The sequence below is a fragment of the Pinus tabuliformis genome, chromosome 8 (genome assembly GCF_031772625.1).
Source record: "Pinus tabuliformis cultivar Carrire ecotype Pingquan chromosome 8, CPIR1, whole genome shotgun sequence".
Classification (NCBI taxonomy): Eukaryota; Viridiplantae; Streptophyta; class Pinopsida; order Pinales; family Pinaceae; genus Pinus; species Pinus tabuliformis.
In genome coordinates, this window is record NC_142294.1 from 755,238,627 (window position 1) to 755,245,670 (window position 7,044).

The 7,044-nt window shown below is 38.5% G+C and overlaps 1 pseudogene; it reads left to right on the forward strand.

Annotated features, from left to right (window-relative positions):
* The first annotated feature begins 3,614 nt into the window (after positions 1–3,614).
* On the forward strand, positions 3,615–5,507 carry LOC149237786 (amino acid transporter AVT3B pseudogene; annotated as a pseudogene).
* The last annotated feature ends 1,537 nt before the right edge of the window (positions 5,508–7,044 follow it).

The window sequence follows — 7,044 nt, forward strand, 5'->3', positions numbered from 1 at the left end:
AATATCCAATCAGGAAATTTCAATAAATATTCCATTTTCATACAATGAAATATTTATTGAAATTTCATTGTTTGAAAATGGAACGATATAGGATCTTTGCGAACAATATACTATTTTTATGAAATAGTATAGAAAGAGGTAATATAGAAAAAGCAATAAGTTAAAATAGAACTGGTACCAGTAGATGAATATGATGCTGATACATTAATTGTTTCCAAGTCTTTCTATGAGAGATTTCCCCATGATGTTTACAAAAATTTCTCATATCTGGTATCCTATTGCTATACATTCGACATAACTGAAAAAATAAATATTTACATTTAAAGTGCCATTCAAAAACATTTGCAAAACCAGAGAGAGAACAAACTATTCTTCCATCGACGCTGGACTGTTCAGATCCAGTCTAGTGGATTCTTCTTCATTGCTCTTGCTGCTCTCCTCCATCTTGAGCTTCAACTGTTCAATTTGCTAACACAACACATCCACCTCGTCCTCCAAATGGCAGATTCACTCCTTCTCCAATTGCCACTCCTGCATGGCTAGATTCTCAAGTTGTTGTTGGTGGATGCAACACTGTAGAACAACCAATCCTTCCCAAATCTCCAAGTGATCTTGCACACAGTTGTTACAAGTCTGCTTGTTGCTGCCTCCGACCAGAGATTTACCCTCCCTTGGCCCCCCTGTCCTAGGCCTGCGATGGCCCCAGGAGCCAGACATGGAGCTATCCTCAACATAATTGCTATGCATGCTCATGTTGGTCTTCATAATACCATTGATGCGCCACTCTAGGATGCCACAGACCCCTAGTTCCAAAATATCACACACCCCCAACTCCAGAATACCCGCGACCCACAACTCCAAGCTACCACCAACCTCCAACTCCAAAGTGCCCTCGAGGTTCTGCTCCAGAACCTCCTCCCAGATTAGCAGACTATCAACCCTCAGACTAGCAACCGCACTTAGACAAGAAACCCTCTATAATTCGACACTCAGGTTCTCTATGCTACAACTAACTCTTCCAGAGACACCCCTCAAGTCCGGTGCTATGACCCATAACCAACAACTGATACTCAGAGACCACAACTTCAGTCGCCAGCTTCAGGATGCCACAGACCCCTCTGAGCAAAGATAAACCTTAAACCATAGAAGCATATCAAACCGTTATTCCTTAAATAGAAGGTGCAGGACTGAGTGATGATGCAGTATTGGGGAATGGTACTAATGGAGTTGTGATCCCAATGATCCTCCTTAATTTCCCAACTATCAACCATTATTTCCCAGCTCTTCTCTTGGTCCTTCATCCTCACCCAAGCGTTCCTCCAACGAGTGGCCAAAGCAATTCTGAGCAGGATAACTAAATGCTTCTCCAAATTTCTCATTATCTTGCCTTTGCCTGTGATGGAGCACCGACCTTAATAAAATCTAATCTGTGGGGGCTGGATACTCACGCTTGGTGATCTATTAGGCATAAGTGTAGTACCAGTATGACAGATGCAGACACGTCGTTGTAGCAGACAGAGAAAGCCTTTGCCACGAGGCATAAGGACAGGTCAGGCAAGCATGGGACGATGCGATAAGGACCAAGCAGCAGGAGGCTGAAAGAAACGGGGGAGGGGGCCATAACGGAGAGGAGAAGAGGAGGGATGAGACGAATGAGAGGTGAAACAAAATGAGAGGAAGAAGGATGGCTGAGGATAGGGAGGGGAGGGTTTAAGAGAGAAGAGGGGAGGGGGAGGGGCTAAAGAGAGGGAATGAAGTGAGTGGGGGGCGGGGAGGAGAACTTAAAGGCAGATAACCTTGCATAATCCAAGTTGATAGTTCTTGCTAACTTCTTGGCGAGGCCAAGAATGCCATCCTCAAACCAATAATTGAAGCCCATGAATAAGATTAGGGAATGCATATCGTTTCCTTGACCTTGTTCACTATACTTTTTTCTTCAATCAACTGGAAAACCTGATTTGCTTGCTTGCTTATCGACTTCTTGATTATTTCCTCTTAGGATATGAAAAAGGACACGAAATCAAAAGAGGGGATCAACCCTTGGGATCTCTTTATAATTTGATTTAGGTTCATATTTTTTGCTGATGAAAAATAGTTCATATGCCTTATGATCAACATGGAGTCACCTAAGACCTGGATCTTTCCAATGCCCTTTTTGAGCCAATATTAGACCGAGAAATAAACCTTAAGCTTCAACTTGATTGTTTGTCTTCCTTCCTAGTCCCTGAGCACATCTATCTTCGATGATTCCTTCGGGATTAATAAGAATCCCCCCTCCTGCCACTCCATTTAAAACTGAATATTATTATATAAAAGAAAGTAGTTTACATCATAAAATCAAAGTTTTTAGTGATCATTTTTCATATCAGACACTAAAAGTGTTCAAGGTCCTGCCACTCCATTTAAAAATATTATTATATAAAAGAAAGTAGTTTACATCATAAAATCAAAGTTTTTAGTGATCATTTTTCATATCAGACAGTAAAAGTGTTCAAGGTTTTTTTTTTTTTTTTTTTTGCCCATGACCATCTACCCAACCTACACATTACAACACATTACAACTAAGGATAATGCCATATCTTCGTTTTTTTACAGAAAGCTTTTAGTTTTTTAGAGAAAGCTCCATTGTTACGACTCAACAGAGAACAAGACATCTCTATCACTTTATGAATGATCTATCACTTTATGAATGATCAAACTTGTGAGAGCGTTTCTGCTCGTTTTGGTTACAACCACAATTAATGTTGATGATCTTTATTCTCCATTACCGAGGAATTCTCTTCCACTGAGGGATGAGAAAGACCCACAAAGGACTACGCTAGATGTTGGGAGCTTGTTGCCTTTTACTAATTATAATTTTAAGTTGTTGAATTGATACAATAATTATAATTTTAATAATTATTTTAAGTTATTAAATTGACACAATTAATTTCACAAAAATCATATGATCTATTTTAAATAAAATAATATCTAAAAAATTACTTTATTAAACCAAATTTTCTCTTGATGATGAACCATATTTGTTGGTTTGAAAAGTGTCGGCAAAAAATTCTTATATAATTTTTACAGAAAAACTTTTCTTAATTCATTATAGATCAAAAAAATCTTTCAGAAATTAAACTAAATTCTTATATAATTTTTACAGAAAAACTTTTCTTAATTCATTATAGATCAAAAAAATCTTTCAGAAATTAAACTAAATCTTAGTAATTTATAAATCGATATAATATTCTTAAATTAAACTAAATCTTATTAATTTATAAATAGATGTAATATTCTTCTGTAAATGGAAAATATTTAAAAAACAACCGAAAAATCACTCCATTAAATTCCACTTATTAATTTATAAATATATTTAATATTCTAAATAATTATATATATTTATTTATTTGATAGACAGAGTTTTATGAATAAAAGTTTGAGAGGACAAAATTTTGGAAGAGAGTTTTATGAGTAGAGCTATACATGATTAATGTGGGATTACAGGGAAAAATCGAATTCTGGACAAAATTTTCATTCAGTTGTCCTTTGGATAAAGCAACTATTCAACGGACGATTAGGACAACGCTTGATGCGATAAAGGAAATATTTATGATCGCAATAGCATCGCAGAAACTCAAAAATTACCGAGGAAGGCGGATATCTCTGTGGCTAAAATTATTTACAGCGTTGAGATCGTGAATCTTCTCGGTCATTTCTTCAAAAAGGGATAGATGTAAGTCGAATCTCGCTGCTTGTATTTAATTCTGAAGAGTTGTGCCAACTTCAAAGATTTGTGGGCCTACACAGATGAATCTGAGATGAAACATTTGCAGTGTGATGGAGGAATGTTAATAATTGCTTTGTGGGTCTTTAAATTTTAGGCCTATTAGGCCAAGTGACAAGCTTCTGGCATTCCTGCATATCTCAGTTTTGTAGTATTGACGGAGAAATCACAGGGAATGGCGAGCCAGAAGGCATCCACAGAGAAATCTCCGTTACTTCCCCAGGTAGCATCTTCTCCTTCTCCTGCAAATATATCCTCTGTTGGAAAAACCTTCGGGAATATCTTAATATCGATTGTAGGAGCAGGAGTGCTGGGATTGCCCTACACTTTCATGAAGACTGGATGGCTCTCAGGCCTTATTGTACTGGCACTGGTGGCATGCATTGCCTATTATGGCATGATGCTGTTGGTGTGGTCTAAGAGGGCCCTCAAAAGGCAAGGATTTCAGAAAATAGATAGCTTTGGAGATCTGGGCTTTGCTGTTTATGGAAGTACAGGGAAAGCCATGGTGGATTTTATGGTGGTCCTCTGCATGGCAGGAGTTTGTGTGGGTTATCTCATATTCATAGGGAATACTCTGTCTTACATGTTTACAGGATCCAAACCACAGCCCAATCCCAAATCCCAAGAATCCTCGTTGAATCCTCATGGAGTCTATTTGTCTACCTCGTTGGATGTTACCAGGAAGGTAGGCTTCATATGGGCCATTTTTCCACTGGAGCTCATCATGAGTGGGATTCGAACCCTTACCCATCTGGCCCCTTTTAGTATTTTTGCAGATATCGTTGACATTTCTGCAATGCTAACTGTTGTGGTGCAAGATGTGTTGTCCATATTGAGTACTGTGGGTCCAGATGTTCAGGCTTTCACTGGTTTCTCTGCTATTCCTTATGGAGTGGGTGTAGCAATCTATGCATTTGAAGGGGTAAGCATGATTTTGCCCCTGGAATTAGCTATGGAGAAAAAACATAGATTTGGTGGAGTTTTGGCCGTTGCATTTCTCTTCATTGCTCTCATTTATGGGGGTTTCGGAGCATTCGGGTATATTGCTTTTGGAAGTGCAACCAGAGATATGGTGACTCTGAACTTGGGGAAAAGCTGGATCACAGATTTTGTTCAGATTGCCCTATGTCTGAACCTTTTCTTCACATTTCCACTGATGATGAATCCTGTTTATGAAGTCCTAGAAGGGAGGTTTAGCAGAGGGGAGTTTTCCTTCATGATCAGATCTCTTGCGATTTTCTCGATAACAATAGTGTCAATTCTGGTCCCTTCATTTGCAGATTTTTTATCTCTGATTGGGAGCAGTATTGGTTGTATTTTAGGGTTTCTATTTCCTGCTCTGTTTCATTTGCATGCTTGTTGGCATGAATTATCTCTGATATGGATCCTTGCTGATGCCTTGCTCATCGTATTCGGCATTGTCTTTGGCATTGGTGGGTCAGTTTCGTCTATTACTCAAATCTGTAGCAAATAAACATTCTTGTAAGTGGCCAGGGCGGAGGTTCCAAGCCATGTCAAGAACATGAAAACCCAATAAGCATGGAGTTATATTTGGGCCTTGAGCTTCACAGGTTCAAACCAAAATTAATGTAAAGATGTAATATTATTATCGACTGCCAAAATCAAAGTGCAGTGCTTGTATTTATCAAATTGCTTGTGTTGCTATCAATGCAATCACAGCATTAAGCATGGATTTATGGTTTCTAATATGGATTGTAACTCTTTTTATTGGATATCATTCAGTGCTATCATTTTCTGATACTGATATTTTTGAAGTTGCAGGTAGAAGCACATAGTTTGTAGGCTAAGGCTTCAGTAAACAGGAAAAATAATTTTAATTATAAAAGAACAGCTGCAGTCTCTTCAAATATTATGATCATAGCAGAGGTAGGACTAGTAATTTACTTATTTGGTTGCTTTCCATATATGTATTCCTTAATCAATGATCATCTCTTCTTATATCTGCTACTGCCTAAGGAATTATAAAAATATAGGGACTCAGATTGTGTAGCCCAATAAATAGACACGAGTGAAACTAGTTTCAGACAATAAAGAACTGATAAATAAACCAGATGCCGCCAGTTGCAGCCAGAAAGCAATAGTATCATGTCTATCAATGGATCGTAACAATGGTACACGCCTATGATGGGAGAGAGCAGAGTTATTAGGAGTGACATTCTGCAAAGGAGGCAATCTTAAGAAATGAATCAGGGTACCTTAAGTCCTTTGGTTGAGTTATTTGTTTAACCATCTTAACTGGAGGCATGCTGAGTGGATTTCTCTGTAAAGAGAGCTGGAATAAAAAGTGCATTTCTCTAACTGTATTTGAATAAGAAGTGTATTTATTTAATCTAGGAGTTATAGCTGTTGAACTTGTATCAGAAGTAATGGTCACTTAGCCTGCAGATTTTTCTGTGTCACTGCTAAGAGTATTTTTGGGATGGCATGGACCTTCAAGAAAAATTGTGGAAGTTGATGGCTGTTCATAGGGATTGTGGAATGCAAGTTTCAATTAGAACTACCCAACTGAAACTACTAAAGCTATCCCTGCCCACCAATTGCCACCGACGACTACCATCACTGATATTATTTGTGTGGGTTAGAGCGAGATTCCACTTGTTCGTGCTGCTCTTTACATTCATTTCAGTGGGAGGTGATGAATCCAAAAATCTAGTATAGATATATGTACACATGCATGTACTTTTTTGCTTACAGTCTATAAGTACAGTTTCAGAAACATATATCTTGATAGAAAGTAAATAGCTAGTTCCTCCACCTTACGGAATATATAGATCCTTATTCAAAGGGATGATGCTAAGAATTCCGAACAGAATATCTGTTGGACTTTTAGTACCTCGTAATGTGTTCAGCAGAGTGTCATAATGGCAAACATCAAGCAGAGAAGATCTGGGGTCAAGCAGAGAAGGTATGGTGATAGGCATTCTAGTAGAGATTCGGTACAGCAACCTTAGCAGCCTTAATGACAGCAGCAGCATCCCCTCCTTGAGAACAGCAGTAGTGAGGGTGTTGGGCATTTATGGAGGAAAGCTAGCTAGAGCACACCAAAAGCATGCATGCACCATCCTTAGTTTAGTTCGAGTATAGATAGTTTTTGTACCTCACAGTTCGGTTTCATTTCTAAATTGGCTTTAGTTAGTAGTTCCATGCATAGTTAATTGGGGGGCTTTGCATGTGGAAAGTTCCAAGAATAGATGAGGCACAGATGTGGCCTAGAAGAGAGATGCGGGCTTGCATACTTGCACTCTCCTTTAATG